Source organism: Stomoxys calcitrans, chromosome 3 (assembly GCF_963082655.1).
Source record: "Stomoxys calcitrans chromosome 3, idStoCalc2.1, whole genome shotgun sequence".
NCBI lineage: Eukaryota > Metazoa > Arthropoda > Insecta > Diptera > Muscidae > Stomoxys > Stomoxys calcitrans.
The window spans coordinates 105,667,300-105,688,536 of NC_081554.1; the positions used below are offsets into that span (position 1 = coordinate 105,667,300).

At 37.9% G+C, this 21,237-nt stretch overlaps 2 long non-coding RNA genes across 3 annotated transcripts in view; both read left to right on the top strand.

Annotated features, from left to right (window-relative positions):
• Positions 1-331: 331 nt before the first annotated feature.
• The window catches only part of LOC106093259 (uncharacterized), a 32,183-nt gene continuing 11,277 nt past the window's right edge, over positions 332-21,237 (top strand). The window contains exons 1-2 of the long non-coding RNA XR_001222319.2: positions 332-484; positions 543-1,011. This is a non-coding gene — a long non-coding RNA (uncharacterized LOC106093259). The remainder of the gene's footprint in view (positions 485-542; positions 1,012-21,237) is intronic.
• Positions 6,111-6,789, top strand: LOC106093258 (uncharacterized). 2 transcript variants are annotated; one of them, XR_009397732.1, is made up of 2 exons: positions 6,111-6,279; positions 6,322-6,789. It is a non-coding gene; the product is annotated as an uncharacterized LOC106093258 (long non-coding RNA). The 2 variants fall into 2 exon arrangements; XR_001222318.2 differs by having other exon boundaries at positions 6,343-6,789.

The following is a 21,237-nucleotide window of genomic DNA, read 5'->3' on the forward strand; positions in this document are numbered from 1 at the left end:
GTTGCGAATCGCTTAAGTCGTTTCCGAGAAGAAACGAAAATTACATATGCCATCCGCACAAGACATTTCAAGAATGACCCAATATATAATTGTTCTACTCCTCGGAAACCGTGTGAGTTAGATATTAGACATTAGGCTGGATTTGTAGATATTTATGTTGGCTTTCTAACAAATCAATCTGTTTGCGAGTCTGTTAAGTCGTGTAAGAAGTGTTCCACTCCAGGTCGAAGCTACTCTGCATGTTAGATAAATTTTCTTATCGAGTAGGTATTTGTTTTTAATTTATTTGTACGAGTATGTACAGAAAATATTTTTTTCATTTGAAAGAAAACTTCAGGCTGGTTATATCGTTGATTAAAAGGCAAGATATTTTTGTGTCAAATAATTTTTGGTTTTTCTCGAAGAAATTTATTTTTTGAATTGACAATTTCGCTGTGGGTCGGACTGCGTATAATAAATTGGAAGCTATTATATATTCTGGGAGGTAAATATATTGGACATATTATTATTTTAAAATTTAGAGTCAAGTTTTCCGTTTTCAGGAATTGGGAACGTTTATCTCTAATTCCTCCCAAGGATTTTTTATTTAAAGTTATTTTTTCCGCGAGAGAGATAAAAGGGAATAGCATGTCCAAAACACCACCAGTCTGACCTTTGGCGGCCACAAAACGATAATCTACCATTCCAAGCTCTTGTCAAGATTATGGCATAAATAGAGCAATATAAAGAAAATGTTGACATACATATATAAATTCATGACGTTTCTTAAGAGGACCCAAAACAAAAAGGACAATATTATCATTGAGAGCGTATCGTCAGAAGGGCGTCATGGTTACCTTCTCAATCAATTGCTAGGATACGAAGAATAACCGCAATATATACACTAGTCTACAATTTGTTTCACCAAATACTTATTCTGTCAAGAGTGAATATTTTACTTTGATTTTGTTAAGCACCAGAATCCAGCAAAGACAAGACAGGCCTGCGGTCAACAATGGACATAATGTTCTGGTAAGTCGGATACGTTTTTTTTTTCTTTGGTTTAAATATTTACTCATTATTTTTACACTACACTACACTATTTATTTACCCATTAATGGCTCTCTTATATCATAATGTTTTCCCTTACTCCGGTTTCATTTTGATTACACCTTAAATATCATAGTTTTAATTAAATGTTCAATTCTTGAACCATTTTTTTCATTTCTATTGATTATTGATTATTGATTCTATATATTAGATCTTAAAATCATTCAATTTATAAACTTACGCATTTTAATATTTTTTTAAACTGATAATTAAATCTATGATTTTGTAAGTTACGTTACAAATATGAATTAAGTTTTTTTTTATTTCCACGAGGAACTCAGTGTTGGGTTAGCGCAATCAACGTGGGTTATCCAAGAACATTAAAATGGATAACATTGGAAAGGTGGGTGTAGAACGCAAGAGGCGCCAACATCTTGTCCTCTTTGCCAATCAGTACTGCTGATATCTTTCCTATCACTTTTATTTTTTCCCGTATCATCTTTTCCGTGATAATGTGGACTGACTTTGATATTCTATTTTTTCTTTTTCTTATTTATTTTTGGTTGGATATTTGCGTACATGGATATTAGAAGCTTTGTATTAGACTCTGGTTTCTACACCATACGAAAATGTCCTGACATTTGTTGTAGTTTGTAATTTTGTTTGAGATTTTTGTTATTGGGGATTATCGATAATTTACTCACAGTTGTTTTGGTTTTCTATCTTACTAAATTACATATTTGATTAATGGTTTGGGTATTATTTCGGACTTTGACTCACATTAGCATTAGGCGAATTGCTTGACTTGGGAATTATATTTTATGGGAGAATCTCGTTTTTAGCATACCTGTTAATTAATTTGTTTATGTATTATGTTTTTAGTTTGTTTTTCATTTAGTAGTACTGGTAAATATTTATTTTTTTATGATTGTGCTAATATTAAAACAGAGTTTAGTAGTGGATTAATTTATTGTTATTTTATTATTTAATATATTTTAAGTATGCCATTTACGCAAAGTCCTGAAAATTTGTTGGAAATTTAAGAACCGACGAATGTTAGTTTTACGATTGATATGAGTGAAAATGATGCAATTGCACGTAACACGCGAGGTGCTACTGCAAGAAGGCGGGTAAATACCCCAAATGCAAATAGTATTGTAGACGGATCTGGCGATGCTGGCATTAGATATACACAAATGATTTCCGAATCGTTAAAAAACTTTCGAAGTGAAATTAGAAATCTAGTTTCTTCGGAATTACAAATGGTAGTTCAAAATTTCAATTCGAATTTGAATATAAACCCTGACGTGAGAAATGTACAAAATAGACCGGATACATCTTCTGTAGTCGATAACGGCAGACATTTTCCTTCTATCACGACTGGTTCGGACAATTTTAGTGAACCGTTATTAACGGAGAAAGTTTTAAATATAATTCGTAACAGGATTTGACAATCAGATGCCAATATATGAGATTTTATATACAATAAATATTTTGGCTACAACTAATTTGAGAGGAGACTTTGAACTCTTGAGCAAACATGCATATAAATAGTTTATTCGAATGTAAAACTTTAGAATGGTACTGGCGGTATCATCGTCAGAATGATCAGATAGACTGGCCTTCTCTTACTAATGCTTTGAGAAAAAAATTATAAAGTCGATTACTCTGATTTTGGAGGATATACGTAAGCGTAAACAAAGACCTAACGAAGTCTTCGATGAGTATTTGGACAGATCGCCTAAGGAACCTTATTTCAGACGATGACTTGTGTGAAATTCTTCTACGCAATACTTTCTGTGACTGCCTAGGATTATTTTCTGCTACGGATGCGGTCTCAAGGACAATTACAAACCGACTTGTCTGAAGTGCACAGGTAGGAAGCAGGGAAACGGACATAGGGATGTTCGTCAGTAGGAGAGCGGACATTCGAACATCATGAAAACACCTTTCGGAAACCTGTGGATGGAAATGACAACGACGCTCGACCAGTATACCACTGCAGAGACCATACCATTTACGTTTGAAGAAATGCCAGGAAGTTCGAGCAAAAATTTTTAACGGAAGTAAAAGAAAAATTAGATCATCCAGACGCATCCGACAATACTATTCAAAAATGAAGTCATACAAATTGTGTATGATATCTCCAATCATTGACCTTGAGTCAGACAGTAGACCATTTATAAATTTAAGGATTCATGACGATAATTATCTAGCACTATTAGACAGTGGTGCCAATAAGAGTGTAATTGGCGGTAAACTTACCGACAAGGTATAGGAATGGAATGGAATTTGTAAATGTATTGGCAAGGTTAATACAGCGGACGGTAAGAGTCAGTGCGTGTTGGGAACAGTTACCATTGAGATTAAATTTCAAGGTCAGGTTAAGTCGATAGAATTTTTGGTAGTACCATCCATACGACAAAATATCATATGTGGATACAACTTCTGGAACGCATTCGGCCAGGCAAACTTGTTCTTACGGACAAACAACAAAGGAAGCTTGATAAGGTAGTGTCAGTATTTCCAGATTCCGAAGTAGAGGGTCTTCGCTGTACGACATTAATCGAACATATGAAAGACACTGGAGACGCCAAACCTGTGAAACAACGAGAAACTGCTTTGCAAAGAAATGGACAGAATGATCGCATTGGGTGTTGTTGAGGAAGCACCGAGTTCCCCCTGGTCATCTCCGGTAGTGGTCGTTGTGACCAGGAAAGGTAAGAATGTGCGTGGACAGTAGAAAACTAAACTTGGCCACTGTAAAGGATGCATATCCTATTCCAAATATTGATGGGCTGCTGGCAAGAATTCCTCCAGAATACTGTATCTCGAAAATTGACTTGAAGGATGCTTTTGGCAAGTCAAACTGGAGGAAGGTTCCAAGTCGAAAACAGCGTTCACAGTACAGAATCGGCCACTCTATCAAGTTACAAGAATGCCACTCGCACTGTGCAATGCGCCGCAGACATTGTGTAGGCTTATGGATCTTTGGTCTTTGTATATTTGGACGACTTGCTCGTTGTCTCCAGGGATTTTGACGAACACCTGAAACATTTGATGGAAGTCGCCACACATCTTCATTAGGCAGGTCTCACTATAAATGTGAGTAAAAGTAGCTTTGAATTATCCAGAGAAAAGTATCTCGGCTACATTGTCGGTAATGGAACTTTGCTAGTTGATGAGGAGAAAGTGAGTGCGATAAAGGAAATTCCGCCTCCCAGGACAATCAAGGAACATAAAAGATTCTTGGGTATGACGAGTTGGTACAGGCGTTTTATACGCAATTTCTCTACCATTACGTACCCATTCACAGAACTACTGACCAAGAGAAGGCAATATAAATGGTCAGTGGTCATGCTTTTGATGAATTAAAGGATAAACTGACAAGTGCACGGGTAATGATTCACCCAAATTACAATGAACCCTTTGTTCTTCAGTGCGACGCTACCACGTATGGGGTTGAAGCTGTTTTGGCTCAAAAAAATAAAGACGGGAATGAACGACCCATTGCGTACATGTCGAAAAAACTGAACAAGGCACAAAGAATTACACCATTACAGAGCTTGAATGCTTGGCGGTCGTGTTAGCTGTTCAAAAGTTTAGGGCATACATCGAGATGCAAGAGTTTAAAGTCGTTACAGACCACGCAAACCCTAAATGGCTAATGGGACAGCGAGACTTATCGGGTCGTTTAGCCAGATGGTCTTTGGAATTGCAACATTTTGATTTCACCATCGAACACCGCAGTGGAAAAGAGAATGTTGTACCCGATATGTTATCCCGAGTTCATGAAGGCTAGGACTTTATCGAAGAAATTGATTTGGAAATATTACCAGCGATCGACCTTGACTCTAAAGCATTTGAGTCCACTGAATATTCAAAATTGAGAACAGAATTGGAAAAGAACGACTTACCAGATTTTAAAATCTTTGACAAATTTATTTATAAACGCACCAAATTTTCTGAGGGTCATTCCGACGAATCTAATTCTTGGAAACTATTTGTGCCAACTGCTGAGAAAAGATGTGATTCACACTGCACATAATTTGCCTAATTCAGCGCATGGTGGAAATTTCAAAACCCTAGAAAGGGTAAGGCGTTATTTTTATTGGCCTAGGTTATGCACTGACGTACGGGATTATATTCAGAATTTTGACTTGTGTAAGACGTCAAAGACTCCAACGACAACTATGAGGCCTCCATTGGGACAGTTCATTCAGACGGAGCGACCGTTTCAAAGATTTTATATTGACCTTATCGGACCACTTCCCAGGACTAGGAAAGGATTTATTGGGATATTGATAATTTTGGATCATTTTTCCAAATTTACTTTTTTGATTATTTACATAAGGAAAATTTCCATTGTTTCGATGTACCCGTAACGGTACTTACTTATAATGGAACACAATTCCGAAATAAGGATTTTCAGAAATTTTTGGAGAAATATGGTGTTAAGCATATTTTCACAGCTGTTCACAGTTCACAAGCCAACGCCAGTAACCGTGTGAATCGTTTGATAAACTAAGTGTTGCGGTCATATATTTGGCATGATCAACGAGACTGGAACGTTTATCTGGATAGTATAAATTGAGCGTTAGGATATAGTATTCACCAGACGACTAGAAAGACACCGTATCAAATTGTCTTTGGCCAATCAATAATTTTTTTATTGAGAGATCAAATCCAGAAAAGAGTTCATACCGCTTACGAGAACAATGCTCGATTATATAATTTGCAATCGAGAAAGAAGGAATTTACCGTTGGACAAAAGGTCGTCAGGAGGAGTTTTACTCAGAGTTCATATTTTAATAGTAAATTAGCTTCGGTAGGTATAAATGCGGAGGTGCTTCGACGTATAGGACAGGTAAATTATGAACTTCGAGATATAGAAAGTGGTAATATAGGAATTTATCATGCAAAGGATATATGGTCCTAGAAAGGTTGAACAGCCGTTGCAAGTTATAACTCACAAAGCCTGATTTTGGGTCAAAGCTACTCTGCATGTTAGATAAATATTCTTATCGAGTAGGCTTTTGTTTTCAATTGATTTGTACGAGTATGTACAGAAAATATTTTTTATTTGAAAGAAAACTTCAGGCTGTTTATATCGTTGATTAAAAGGCAAGATATTTTTTTGTGTCAAATAATTTTTGGTTCTTCTCGTAGAAATTTATTTTTTGAATTGACAATTTCGCTGCGGCTAGGACTGCAAATAATAAATTGGAAGCTATTATATATTTCTGGGAGGTATTGTAAATATATTGGACATATTATTATTTTAAAAACTAGAGACCAGTTTTCCGTTTTCAGGAATTGGGAGCGTTTATCTCTAATTCCTCCCAAGGATATTTTATTTAAAGTTTTTTTCCGCGAGAGAGATAAAAGGGAATAGCATCTCCCAAACACCACCAGTCTAACCTTTGGCGGTTCTAAGCGCACCATTGCGAATTATTGTCGCCGTAAATTTTATTGTTGACCAACACGTATACGCCACAAAACGATAATCAACCATTCCAAGCTCTTGTCAAGATTAAGGAATAAATAGTGCAATATATAGAAAATGTTCACATACATGTATAAATTCTTGACGTTTCTTAAGAGGACCCAAAACATTACAACTTAAAAATAATAGTTTTAATTTAATTTTTTTTAATTTTAAATTTTTAAAATCATTAAATTTATAAACTTACACAATTTAATATATTTTTAAACTGATAATTAAATCTATGATTTCGTAAGTTACGTTACAAATATGAATTAAGATTTTTTATTTCCACGAGGAACTCAGTGCTATCAAAAAAACTCATAAAAAGTGATTGAATGTCTTTCGACTAGAACATCTGATATCGACTGCCCGTTGCACTACCTGCAACCACTACTTGTAATGTAAAATTAAATGTACTGAATACATCTAACATCTAATAGTAGCACTTGAACTGCAATATCCACAGGCGTCGATAACATTGGAGAAACCAAAGAAAACCTGAAAATCTTCATATTAGTGTCCCAGTATCTATTTATGAATTTATGAGAACACAGTTAGAGGTCTCATTTGGTACAATTCGCTAAAAGTGATCGGGTTTCTTTCGACTATAGACATCTGTTATCAACCGCCGTCAACTATCACTCTGCTATCAATCAGGATGCATTTGTAATTTATTAACGACATCTGTAGTCAAATACAGTAAAGTGTTTTAACGAAAATCGTTTATAAGCGATAACAGAAAATTTAACTAATTTGGTATTCAGTATCAAAGAGGGATTTTAAGCGAAAAAAACGGGATGGCCAGTGACCAGGATCAGTGTGCAACTTGAGAGTAATGCAGTTTTCAACCTCAAGACATTTTTCATTCTTTTTAGTTCATCGTTTTATACAACTCTTTGACAAGGAGAACCGCACTATCTATCGATATTGAAAATGTTCTATGATAATCTTGCTCTACGTTAAAGCAATTAAATTAAATGCCTGAAATTATGCTTTGCATAAAAACTGAACAAAATATGGGCAATATTGAGTTTGATGCTAATATTTTTCTGATTATGAATGCAGCATTTGCATTGCTGTATTCAAAGGGGTATTAATATATAAGAGGGAATTTAAACGAAAAATACGGGATGACCAGTGACCAAGATTAGTGGGCATAATGCATTTCCCAAAGTGGATAATGCAGTTCACAACATCACGATCAGAGGGATATTATTATAATTGATAACTCTTTGCTTTTAACCTTAACCTTAATCAAGGCGAACCCGGAATCGGCACTACCGATACTTTAAAAAGCAAATATCTAAAGCATTATTGTAGACATTTGCCGGAAAATTTTTAATTTTATGTCATTTAGGACGTTATTTGTAAAAAGTTGAATTTTGCAAATGAATGCCACCTATAGAAAGCTATAAAACAATCGGAAAAAGTACGTTTAGTACCGTAATTGGCACCATTTCGTACTTTCTTTACGGATTGAGCTAAAGTTCTGAATTTTGGCATGTAGGAAATTTTTGTTGGGTGACTAAATGACAAATCCTACATTTTGATACCACAAAGTACTAAATGAACGCAGATAGGTAGAGCTAAAGATTTTAAAATTGGGATTTGGTTACTCATCGACGGTATATATCGGGTGACTTGGAGATTTTTTTGAAATTCGTACATCTAGGTATTAAAACGTACAAAATGGTAATTGCTCTACGGATTGAGCTACACCTCTCAAAATTGGATACAGCTACACCTTGACATTGGAAGTTGCATAGGGGATGGGGAGCGACCGGGAGTATGCTTGTCTCTATATATAAATAGAACGCGTGATTGTCTGACTGATCACTACCCAGCGCAAACGGCTAAGACTATAATCATGAAGTTGGGCACAAATGTTAGTCTAGGGTCGGAAGCACGAGATAAGGCGGATTTTTGTGATATACATACGCTTACGTACTCAAAAGTATTTGTACTTTTTACGAAACTTGTAAATGTTTGAAGAGGGCAAACGGAAATGAAATGATTTTCAAAATTCGTACTTTTTAGTCCCAAAATGCACGAAAAAGTTGATATTGGTCTCCAACAAATGTAGATAGGTAGAATTATAAAACTGGGTTGAAACTATCACGATCTTAGAAAAAAGTGGAAAATAGTAATATATCGTACAAAAAAGGGGACAAACGTATATTTGGAGTGCATTAATTGGTACCATAGAATATATATCCGGTGAATAGAAGAATTTTTCGAAATTCGTACATCCTTCGTACTTTCTTCTTAGACTGAGCTACATCTATCAAAATTTGGATACAAGGTTTTCGCTCTGCATTTTATAATCATACGATTGCAAATCTAATTAAGAACAAGTTTGGATAATGTAATATATTATTTTGTAATTCGAAACGTTTCTTCTTAAGCAGATAAAAAATAATTGACACAACTATACGTATGGCGTATGCAATTAGGCAAAACATTAGACAAATTTCTGCTGCAGCAGTTCAAGTGTAGCCAACGAAGTTTAAAGTAAATAAAATAAATATAGCACTAAAACCGGAGAATAAAACAATCCATCGACTGAATTGATTGCAATTTGTAATTGCAAACTAACTGGTCACTATATATAGCTATAGCTAGAAACATGACATTTTGCACGAATTTTGGGGTTAAGCCGTGGGCACGAGATAAGGTAGGATATTGATACGTCTAAGTACAAAAAAGTACCAAATTGTCAATCCCATGGCAGCCGGTTGTACGGAACTTTCTTTGTAAATTGAACTAGAGGTATGTGTGCATAAGTACACTAGGACAACCTTAACTGGGAGACCTAAAGAGTTTTTGGACATTTGTACATTTAGGTACGAAAAAGGTGAACTTCGCACAGGGCGATGTAACAGAGCTGAAACTCCGAATATGAGATAATGAAAGTTAAACGAAAATAATTAATAAAGCAGTGGAAACGGGAGACAACGTACTTTTACTTTTGATACCTTCTGTACGAATTGAGCTCAATAGCAAAATTTTTTTTTGCTTTTTTTAAATCATTGCATTTAGGTCATAAAACTATTGTACGTTTTATGGTTCTTTTTTTTGGATTGAGCTACAGCTCTTACACGTTGACGTTATATATCTGGCAAGTAAAAGATTTTTTTGTACATTTAGGTACTAAAATGTACAAAATCTTCGAATCACCTTCCCACCAAATGAGTGATAAATATGAGTATTAAAACAAATTCAAACTGTCGCTGTTTTAAGCAGGAACATTTCGCTAATAAGGTCAGGTTAGGTTGAAGATATAAGGTTAGAGGGTGCAGATATTATTCCGCCCCATGTCACTATGGACATAAAACCTAAGAAACACTTCCAATTAAGTTTCCTATCCAAGATCACTCCTAAGAAACTTGACCTTGTCAGATATCGAAACCGTTTTATTGAGGCGCGTAAAATTGGCTCACCTTCGTCTTTATTGTGAATAGGCATATTTCTGTCTTCTCTGGGTTAACATTGAGACCCCTAGGTCTAGCCTGCATAGCTGGTTCAGATCCTTACCCTTAAGAAGTATTACAACATCGTCTGCATATTTCCTCACTTAGTTTACGTAATAGGTTATTTATGGTGGTCACCCAAAGGAGTGGCGATAAAATGTCTCCCTGTGCAACCTTCTCCCATATATTTAGGTCATGGGACCCTCAATTCATCCAAATGTTCCTTAGCATATGGTTTATCCAGTCTCTAAGGACCCGGTCCACCCGGTATTGGTCGAAGGATTGGATCAGTGTGTCGGTCCGCATATTATTAAACGCCCCCTCGATGTCAATGAAAACCGCCAATGTCTACGTCTCGGCATCGACCTCGTACAGGCAGTCTCCACCGACCTTATCTTGCTTCCTGCCAGGCTTTCGGATTACATGCAAGACCTAGGCACGTTGTAAAAAAAAATGGTCAGATGAGGGATGAGGTGCCAGATGAGGGATGAGGTGCCAGATAGTCGGCCTCCTTTTGTAGTAACGCCGGATATATTCCATCAGGTCCGGGTGACTTAAATGTTTTGAAGCTCCTCAAGGCTTCCTAGACCATAAATTCTGTTATGATAAACCTTCGATCAACCTCATTATTCCAAGATTCCGGTGGGTCCGTGAGTTCCGTCGTATCCTGTGGAATATGCGTTTTCATCAAAAGCATCAACATGTATTCCGTTGTTTCTGCTCTTACTCCCATGTCGTCTACTAACGTTTCAGTTTGGAAAGGGGTTTTTGGAGAGAAACTTTTTCATTTTGGCGGCGTCACTGGCACGTTTTGCCCGTCTGGTAATCTCATGGTATTCTTTGAGCCGTATGTAATACACATCCTAATAAACCGATTTTTTTAGACGCGCTCTATTAAAAAGTCTGCGGACCTCTTTCCCAATGTTGCGAATCGCAGCTCGGTCGAGTACCAGTGTTAGAATAGAATAAATGGTAGTTAATACAGTTCAATCCAGAAACTTTGGTTCGAGTCGTCCATGGCTCCTGAATTTAGGCAATATGAATCTTGCCTTGCTGATTTTCTCCAACTGAGCGTGATTAGCTGTCTCGCTCCGGTGGAGGTTTATATGGATGACCTTAAACCGCCTGATGGCTCAATATGAAGACATTTGCCTATCCTTGTTTTCCCAATCGTGAAAAAGGGGACCATGGCCCCGTAGTACGCGTGCCTTTAGTCTTAGATTAACTTGCCAGAGTTAGAGTTCCTTCCTCCTTTTGCTCCCTGTGAAAAACCTGTCATTTCCCCATAGCCAAATCTTGGTTTTGCTTGTTTAAAACTTCCATCATGCTTTCCGATTCGTCGTGATTTTGCCGGCCACATCCTTGATGAAAACCGTTGCCTTTGTGAGCTGTGTGGATGTCCATCATTCTCACAAGGACGAGCTTAGCGCCCCGGGAGTGTAGATACTTTCAGCAAGCTTTTTGACGGTATAAATTCGTTCCGCTGACGGAAAACGCAGCGTTAAGATGTCCTCTCTATACTCACAGCTCATAATATGAAAGGATGGACTCCCTTCAGAGTTCAATACATGTTCAATAACTCGATCGTTTACCAAATGGCTCATCTGAGACCGCCGATTGGGTGGAATTCTACTGGATGCACAGCCGATATTGACTGCATAAGTCATCTCATCTCTGTTGTGCTTCCTTGCCCCTCCGGCGAAGAAGGGGGGCTGTATACCTTTCTCAGATACCATCTTCGCCTTCCGTGATGGCTGTGGGCTCTTTTTGGAAGTCTCAGTCCTCCATGAAGATTGCCGGGCGCGCTTCCTTCGTTACTTTTCCGACTTTGTCTACCTCCTCTGGAAACTGTCTGGAGTCGTCATTGCGGGATGGCTGGCTTGGACTTCCCAGAGTACTTGAAAGCGGGGAGTTTTTTCTTTTTCACCATTTTAGCAGTGTTATGCTCTTCGGGAGATCTGATTCTCTTTCCAGCTTCCGTAGAAGTGCATGGAATGTCAGTTCTATCCCTTCCAGCATTCTGCACTATCGCCCGATTGCGCTGCCGGTGCATACTCCTCTGTCTCCTACGTTGTATCAAATTGTAGGAAAATCGCTAAAAACATTGGGTCCTTTTTGGCCACTACTTGTAAAATGAAGCCCTTTTTTACTAACGACATCTGGCAGCCCAAAAGCGCCAGATTTCGTTGATCTGTCGCTTTTATTATATTTTCGTTTGCCGAATCTATCAAATAACGTCTAAATAACGACGTTCGATGTGTTATATTTCGATGTTTTCATAGCTCTGTAGAGGAATACATTTGCCGAATTTTTACAAAACGTCATAAATAACGACGCCGGAACAACGGAAAGACCTACATTATGTAATGATACAGTATTTAGATTGAGACTTTTAGATCACAGATGTCGCTAACAATAATGACCCCATTTTTCAATTATATTGCAGTTACAAGTAGTATTCAACAAAAGTCGGGCCCAATTTTTTTAGAGGTTTTCCTAAAATTGGATGTAATTTAGCATGAGTGAGCTTAAATAAATATATTTATCCCCACATTTACTGGTCTAGTATATATTGTATGTACTTTTTGAAGAATATGTGATATATACACAGTCACCTATGCGATCGAAATGATCACTAATAAAAGTTTCCAAATGCCGAATCTCTACGTGTATAAACACTTTCAAAATGAATAGATATTCTATCATAAGTACCTATATAAATTCTAGTCTAGGGCATAAAGAGTTACATATAATCGATAAATATATAAGCGCTCGCTGATGCAAAATTATTCTTTAAATAACCAATTTTAAGCAAATCGCAAAAAAAAAACAATTTTGACAGGCGGCACCTGTTAAACATGTACATGTAACACTGTCAACCTAAACGAACGAATAAAGGCCTGGTTATGCTTTCGTAAGCATACCGTAAATGTAGGCAAACGTGTCAGCTGTTTTGTTTTGCTTTATGAAAACACATGCAAACGATTACCGAACGCCTTTCGACCTTAACCGGGAAGTATAATTCATAGCCTGTTTGTCATATTCGGCGTGCAAACGAAAAAAAAAACGTTTGGGTTTGTGTATCTCTTTTAACCGAAGAATTTATCGAAAGACAAGCCGAACAAAAACGTAAGCATTCCCATACAAAACTGGGTTCATGCATAGCGTAATAGTTGTCAACAATGCGAAGCATATGTCAAAACCAGTCACTTGATAATTTGCTTTCGAGATAGATTTTGTTTTAGCAAAAATGGAAAGTAAAAACCTATAACATTTTACGGATATATCTCTTTAGCGTACTTCTACAAATGTGGACACAATTAAAATTGTTTCTTTGTGCCTCGAGGTTTTTTTTGCTGTTGTTGTCGCCACATGTCTGTGTGTGGAGGTGGCGATCTTTGTCAAGCTCCTTAGATGAGAATGCTCGTTCCGGGATCGCCGCGGGAACACGATGGTCATTGGCACCAAAAACTCTACTTGTCATATTGAGCATCATTGGCCCTCATTATTTTTGGAAGAACCGGAGCCCCCCGGCTTCTCATTGAGACTCTTCACTCGATACCGTCGATTGTCCGCGACTGTAGTTGCAGCTACTCCGTATAAAGGACACCACTATCCGCAACCTGTGGATGAGACCGGTAGGTCGCAGTCAAGCTTCTCGTAACAACGATTTACACTACACTGTTTGAAGCTCAAAGTTCCAGCCTGTGTGGTGCTAATAGTTATCCCGTGCCGCGCTACCTTGAAGTAGTTGTAGAATGTTGGGCTCGTCCTCATCCGCCAAAGAAAGTATACGCCAATAAATGATTCCATTTGTTTTTTATTAAACACATCACAATTTTTTATGCTAACAATGCTTTGAACTTGTGTATGTAATTGAAATAAAGAAATTACAACTTAGTTGCATAATCGTACATACAAATTGGTAGTAGATTAGGAGAAATCGAAAAACCACCCCTATGGCATTCCCAAATATTGAGCATGTGAAAATGAAAACATTGACTTCCGTATGTGCAGGCGAGAAATTGAATTCGACATACACAAACCGAAAAAGATTCGATTTTAAGCGGTAGTTGTTTGTTCGTCTGGATTATTGTCCGAAATCTACAAACAGGCTATCAGTAAAAAAATTTTACGTACCGTTTCGTGTCAGCTGATAAAATTTGAAGTTTGAAGAAATTTCAAAACCAAAAAAAGTAGTCCACCCTGAAAAGGTGCCCAGCCTGACCTGCTGTGAAGAGAAAATGAAAAAGTAAGATATATGTTATAACAAAATTCTTATCCGATGGGAATGAAATTTTGCACGACGTGTTTTGTTATGATATCCAACAACTGCGCCTAGTATGGTTCAAATCGGTCCATAACCTGATATAGCTGCCATATAAACCGATCTTGGGTCTTGACTTCTTGAGCCTCTAGAGTGCGCAATTCTTATCCGAATGGAATGAAATTTTGGACGACGTGTTTTGTTATGATATCCAAGAACTGTGCCAAGTATGGTTCAAATCAGTTAATAACCTGATGTAGCTGTCATATAAACCGATCTGGGGACTTGACTTCTTGAACTTTTAGAGGGCGCAATTCCTATCCGATTTGGCTGAAATTTTGCATGACGTATTTTATTCTTACTTCCAACAACTGTGTCAAATAAGGTTCAAATCGGTTCATAACCTGATATAGCTGGCATATAAACTCGTTTGGGATTTTACCTTCTTGAGCTTCTGGAGGTCGCAATTATTATCCGATTTTCCTAAAAATTTGTACGACGGATTCTCTCATGACCATCAACATTCGTGTTTATTATGGTCTGAATCGGTGTATAGCCCGATACAGCTCTCATATTAATCGATCTCTCTATTTTACTTCTTGATCCCCCAAAACGGCGTAATTCTAATTCACATTTTACATAGCTGCCATATAAACCGATCTGGTCTCCAGCATATAATTTAATAGTGGCCCAAACCGGACCATATCTTGATATCTCTCTAATAGCAGAGCAAATATTTTCTTATATCCTTTTTTGCCTAAGAAGAGATGCCGGGAAAAGAACTCGACAAATGCGATCCATGGTGGAGGGTATATAAGATTCGGCCCGGCCGAACTTTGCACGCTTTTACTTATTACATTTACGATACATTTGTTCTACATTTACGAGAGCATAACAGGCCTTGTGACCTGAGTGACTAACTCATTCCCTAAAAACGTACTTTTGCATAGCCTTAAAACTGTGATCTCAAATTTGTCAAAGAATATCGACTATAAAACGAAAACCTTAAAAGTGAAGTATACATTTAGGGTTTTATCATGATATTGCTGTACACATAAATAAACATGTACACAATTTTAACAAATTGTGTTTTTTTGTGTTAACTACCTCAAGAGGATGATCTATTCGTGGTAGAACTGCTTCAAACTGCCATTTTTGTAACTTTATTCAATAATTTTTCCCAAATAAGTTAGTGAAATATTATACCGATCAACACAAAATCAGCTTCAGACTCGATTTAGCCCTGCCCGTCTTCCTGTCTGTCCATAGTGATTTGTGTACCAAATACAGATCGCGAAATTTGGCACAAGTGACTCTTTCGGTTTGAAGACGAACACTATTGAAATATATATATTTACTCGATTACTACAAATATTGCAGTAATGTGGTCTTTTATTACTGGTTAATTTATAAAAAAAAACGGTTCAGATTTACATACATCTCCAATGTATATATGTCACATGCTATAAAGTAAATTTTTTTGTTGCAAAGAGTAAGCGTGCCTTACTCTCCATTTTTTGATTTGATCCCAATATGCACGATAACAACTTCCAATATAAAAAAGATTGAATTCAAACTTCAGTAGATTGGAGGGATAATAATATTAAAATGGTTATTAAATTTTAATGCCCGATGTCAAGATTTTTATACCCACCACCAAAGGATAAGGGAATATTAATTTTGCCATTCCGTTTGCAACACATCGAAATATCCATTTTCGAACCTTTAAAGTATATGTACTCTTGATCCTTATAAAAATCTAAGACGATCTACAGTGCAGTGGAAGCAGTGGAAACGGGAGACAACGTACTTTTACTTTTGATACCTTCTGTACGAATTGAGCTCAATAGCAAAATTTTTTTTTGCTTTTTTTAAATCATTGCATTTAGGTCATAAAACTATTGTACGTTTTATGGTTCTTTTTTTTGGATTGAGCTACAGCTCTTACACGTTGACGTTATATATCTGGCAAGTAAAAGATTTTTTTGTACATTTAGGTACTAAAATGTACAAAATCTTCGAATCACCTTCCCACCAAATGAGTGATAAATATGAGTATTAAAACAAATTCAAACTGTCGCTGTTTTAAGCAGGAACATTTCGCTAATAAGGTCAGGTTAGGTTGAAGATATAAGGTTAGAGGGTGCAGATATTATTCCGCCCCATGTCACTATGGACATAAAACCTAAGAAACACTTCCAATTAAGTTTCCTATCCAAGATCACTCCTAAGAAACTTGACCTTGTCAGATATCGAAACCGTTTTATTGAGGCGCGTAAAATTGGCTCACCTTCGTCTTTATTGTGAATAGGCATATTTCTGTCTTCTCTGGGTTAACATTGAGACCCCTAGGTCTAGCCTGCATAGCTGGTTCAGATCCTTACCCTTAAGAAGTATTACAACATCGTCTGCATATTTCCTCACTTAGTTTACGTAATAGGTTATTTATGGTGGTCACCCAAAGGAGTGGCGATAAAATGTCTCCCTGTGCAACCTTCTCCCATATATTTAGGTCATGGGACCCTCAATTCATCCAAATGTTCCTTAGCATATGGTTTATCCAGTCTCTAAGGACCCGGTCCACCCGGTATTGGTCGAAGGATTGGATCAGTGTGTCGGTCCGCATATTATTAAACGCCCCCTCGATGTCAATGAAAACCGCCAATGTCTACGTCTCGGCATCGACCTCGTACAGGCAGTCTCCACCGACCTTATCTTGCTTCCTGCCAGGCTTTCGGATTACATGCAAGACCTAGGCACGTTGTAAAAAAAAATGGTCAGATGAGGGATGAGGTGCCAGATGAGGGATGAGGTGCCAGATAGTCGGCCTCCTTTTGTAGTAACGCCGGATATATTCCATCAGGTCCGGGTGACTTAAATGTTTTGAAGCTCCTCAAGGCTTCCTAGACCATAAATTCTGTTATGATAAACCTTCGATCAACCTCATTATTCCAAGATTCCGGTGGGTCCGTGAGTTCCGTCGTATCCTGTGGAATATGCGTTTTCATCAAAAGCATCAACATGTATTCCGTTGTTTCTGCTCTTACTCCCATGTCGTCTACTAACGTTTCAGTTTGGAAAGGGGTTTTTGGAGAGAAACTTTTTCATTTTGGCGGCGTCACTGGCACGTTTTGCCCGTCTGGTAATCTCATGGTATTCTTTGAGCCGTATGTAATACACATCCTAATAAACCGATTTTTTTAGACGCGCTCTATTAAAAAGTCTGCGGACCTCTTTCCCAATGTTGCGAATCGCAGCTCGGTCGAGTACCAGTGTTAGAATAGAATAAATGGTAGTTAATACAGTTCAATCCAGAAACTTTGGTTCGAGTCGTCCATGGCTCCTGAATTTAGGCAATATGAATCTTGCCTTGCTGATTTTCTCCAACTGAGCGTGATTAGCTGTCTCGCTCCGGTGGAGGTTTATATGGATGACCTTAAACCGCCTGATGGCTCAATATGAAGACATTTGCCTATCCTTGTTTTCCCAATCGTGAAAAAGGGGACCATGGCCCCGTAGTACGCGTGCCTTTAGTCTTAGATTAACTTGCCAGAGTTAGAGTTCCTTCCTCCTTTTGCTCCCTGTGAAAAACCTGTCATTTCCCCATAGCCAAATCTTGGTTTTGCTTGTTTAAGACTTCCATCATGCTTTCCGATTCGTCGTGATTTTGCCGGCCACATCCTTGATGAAAACCGTTGCCTTTGTGAGCTGTGTGGATGTCCATCATTCTCACAAGGACGAGCTTAGCGCCCCGGGAGTGTAGATACTTTCAGCAAGCTTTTTGACGGTATAAATTCGTTCCGCTGACGGAAAACGCAGCGTTAAGATGTCCTCTCTATACTCACAGCTCATAATATGAAAGGATGGACTCCCTTCAGAGTTCAATACATGTTCAATAACTCGATCGTTTACCAAATGGCTCATCTGAGACCGCCGATTGGGTGGAATTCTACTGGATGCACAGCCGATATTGACTGCATAAGTCATCTCATCTCTGTTGTGCTTCCTTGCCCCTCCGGCGAAGAAGGGGGGCTGTATACCTTTCTCAGATACCATCTTCGCCTTCCGTGATGGCTGTGGGCTCTTTTTGGAAGTCTCAGTCCTCCATGAAGATTGCCGGGCGCGCTTCCTTCGTTACTTTTCCGACTTTGTCTACCTCCTCTGGAAACTGTCTGGAGTCGTCATTGCGGGATGGCTGGCTTGGACTTCCCAGAGTACTTGAAAGCGGGGAGTTTTTTCTTTTTCACCATTTTAGCAGTGTTATGCTCTTCGGGAGATCTGATTCTCTTTCCAGCTTCCGTAGAAGTGCATGGAATGTCAGTTCTATCCCTTCCAGCATTCTGCACTATCGCCCGATTGCGCTGCCGGTGCATACTCCTCTGTCTCCTACGTTGTATCAAATTGTAGGAAAATCGCTAAAAACATTGGGTCCTTTTTGGCCACTACTTGTAAAATGAAGCCCTTTTTTACTAACGACATCTGGCAGCCCAAAAGCGCCAGATTTCGTTGATCTGTCGCTTTTATTATATTTTCGTTTGCCGAATCTATCAAATAACGTCTAAATAACGACGTTCGATGTGTTATATTTCGATGTTTTCATAGCTCTGTAGAGGAATACATTTGCCGAATTTTTACAAAACGTCATAAATAACGACGCCGGAACAACGGAAAGACCTACATTATGTAATGATACAGTATTTAGATTGAGACTTTTAGATCACAGATGTCGCTAACAATAATGACCCCATTTTTCAATTATATTGCAGTTACAAGTAGTATTCAACAAAAGTCGGGCCCAATTTTTTTAGAGGTTTTCCTAAAATTGGATGTAATTTAGCATGAGTGAGCTTAAATAAATATATTTATCCCCACATTTACTGGTCTAGTATATATTGTATGTACTTTTTGAAGAATATGTGATATATACACAGTCACCTATGCGATCGAAATGATCACTAATAAAAGTTTCCAAATGCCGAATCTCTACGTGTATAAACACTTTCAAAATGAATAGATATTCTATCATAAGTACCTATATAAATTCTAGTCTAGGGCATAAAGAGTTACATATAATCGATAAATATATAAGCGCTCGCTGATGCAAAATTATTCTTTAAATAACCAATTTTAAGCAAATCGCAAAAAAAAAAACAATTTTGACAGGCGGCACCTGTTAAACATGTACATGTAACACTGTCAACCTAAACGAACGAATAAAGGCCTGGTTATGCTTTCGTAAGCATACCGTAAATGTAGGCAAACGTGTCAGCTGTTTTGTTTTGCTTTATGAAAACACATGCAAACGATTACCGAACGCCTTTCGACCTTAACCGGGAAGTATAATTCATAGCCTGTTTGTCATATTCGGCGTGCAAACGAAAAAAAAAACGTTTGGGTTTGTGTATCTCTTTTAACCGAAGAATTTATCGAAAGACAAGCCGAACAAAAACGTAAGCATTCCCATACAAAACTGGGTTCATGCATAGCGTAATAGTTGTCAACAATGCGAAGCATATGTCAAAACCAGTCACTTGATAATTTGCTTTCGAGATAGATTTTGTTTTAGCAAAAATGGAAAGTAAAAACCTATAACATTTTACGGATATATCTCTTTAGCGTACTTCTACAAATGTGGACACAATTAAAATTGTTTCTTTGTGCCTCGAGGTTTTTTTTGCTGTTGTTGTCGCCACATGTCTGTGTGTGGAGGTGGCGATCTTTGTCAAGCTCCTTAGATGAGAATGCTCGTTCCGGGATCGCCGCGGGAACACGATGGTCATTGGCACCAAAAACTCTACTTGTCATATTGAGCATCATTGGCCCTCATTATTTTTGGAAGAACCGGAGCCCCCCGGCTTCTCATTGAGACTCTTCACTCGATACCGTCGATTGTCCGCGACTGTAGTTGCAGCTACTCCGTATAAAGGACACCACTATCCGCAACCTGTGGATGAGACCGGTAGGTCGCAGTCAAGCTTCTCGTAACAACGATTTACACTACACTGTTTGAAGCTCAAAGTTCCAGCCTGTGTGGTGCTAATAGTTATCCCGTGCCGCGCTACCTTGAAGTAGTTGTAGAATGTTGGGCTCGTCCTCATCCGCCAAAGAAAGTATACGCCAATAAATGATTCCATTTGTTTTTTATTAAACACATCACAATTTTTTATGCTAACAATGCTTTGAACTTGTGTATGTAATTGAAATAAAGAAATTACAACTTAGTTGCATAATCGTACATACAAATTGGTAGTAGATTAGGAGAAATCGAAAAACCACCCCTATGGCATTCCCAAATATTGAGCATGTGAAAATGAAAACATTGACTTCCGTATGTGCAGGCGAGAAATTGAATTCGACATACACAAACCGAAAAAGATTCGATTTTAAGCGGTAGTTGTTTGTTCGTCTGGATTATTGTCCGAAATCTACAAACAGGCTATCAGTAAAAAAATTTTACGTACCGTTTCGTGTCAGCTGATAAAATTTGAAGTTTGAAGAAATTTCAAAACCAAAAAAAGTAGTCCACCCTGAAAAGGTGCCCAGCCTGACCTGCTGTGAAGAGAAAATGAAAAAGTAAGATATATGTTATAACAAAATTCTTATCCGATGGGAATGAAATTTTGCACGACGTGTTTTGTTATGATATCCAACAACTGCGCCTAGTATGGTTCAAATCGGTCCATAACCTGATATAGCTGCCATATAAACCGATCTTGGGTCTTGACTTCTTGAGCCTCTAGAGTGCGCAATTCTTATCCGAATGGAATGAAATTTTGGACGACGTGTTTTGTTATGATATCCAAGAACTGTGCCAAGTATGGTTCAAATCAGTTAATAACCTGATGTAGCTGTCATATAAACCGATCTGGGGACTTGACTTCTTGAACTTTTAGAGGGCGCAATTCCTATCCGATTTGGCTGAAATTTTGCATGACGTATTTTATTCTTACTTCCAACAACTGTGTCAAATAAGGTTCAAATCG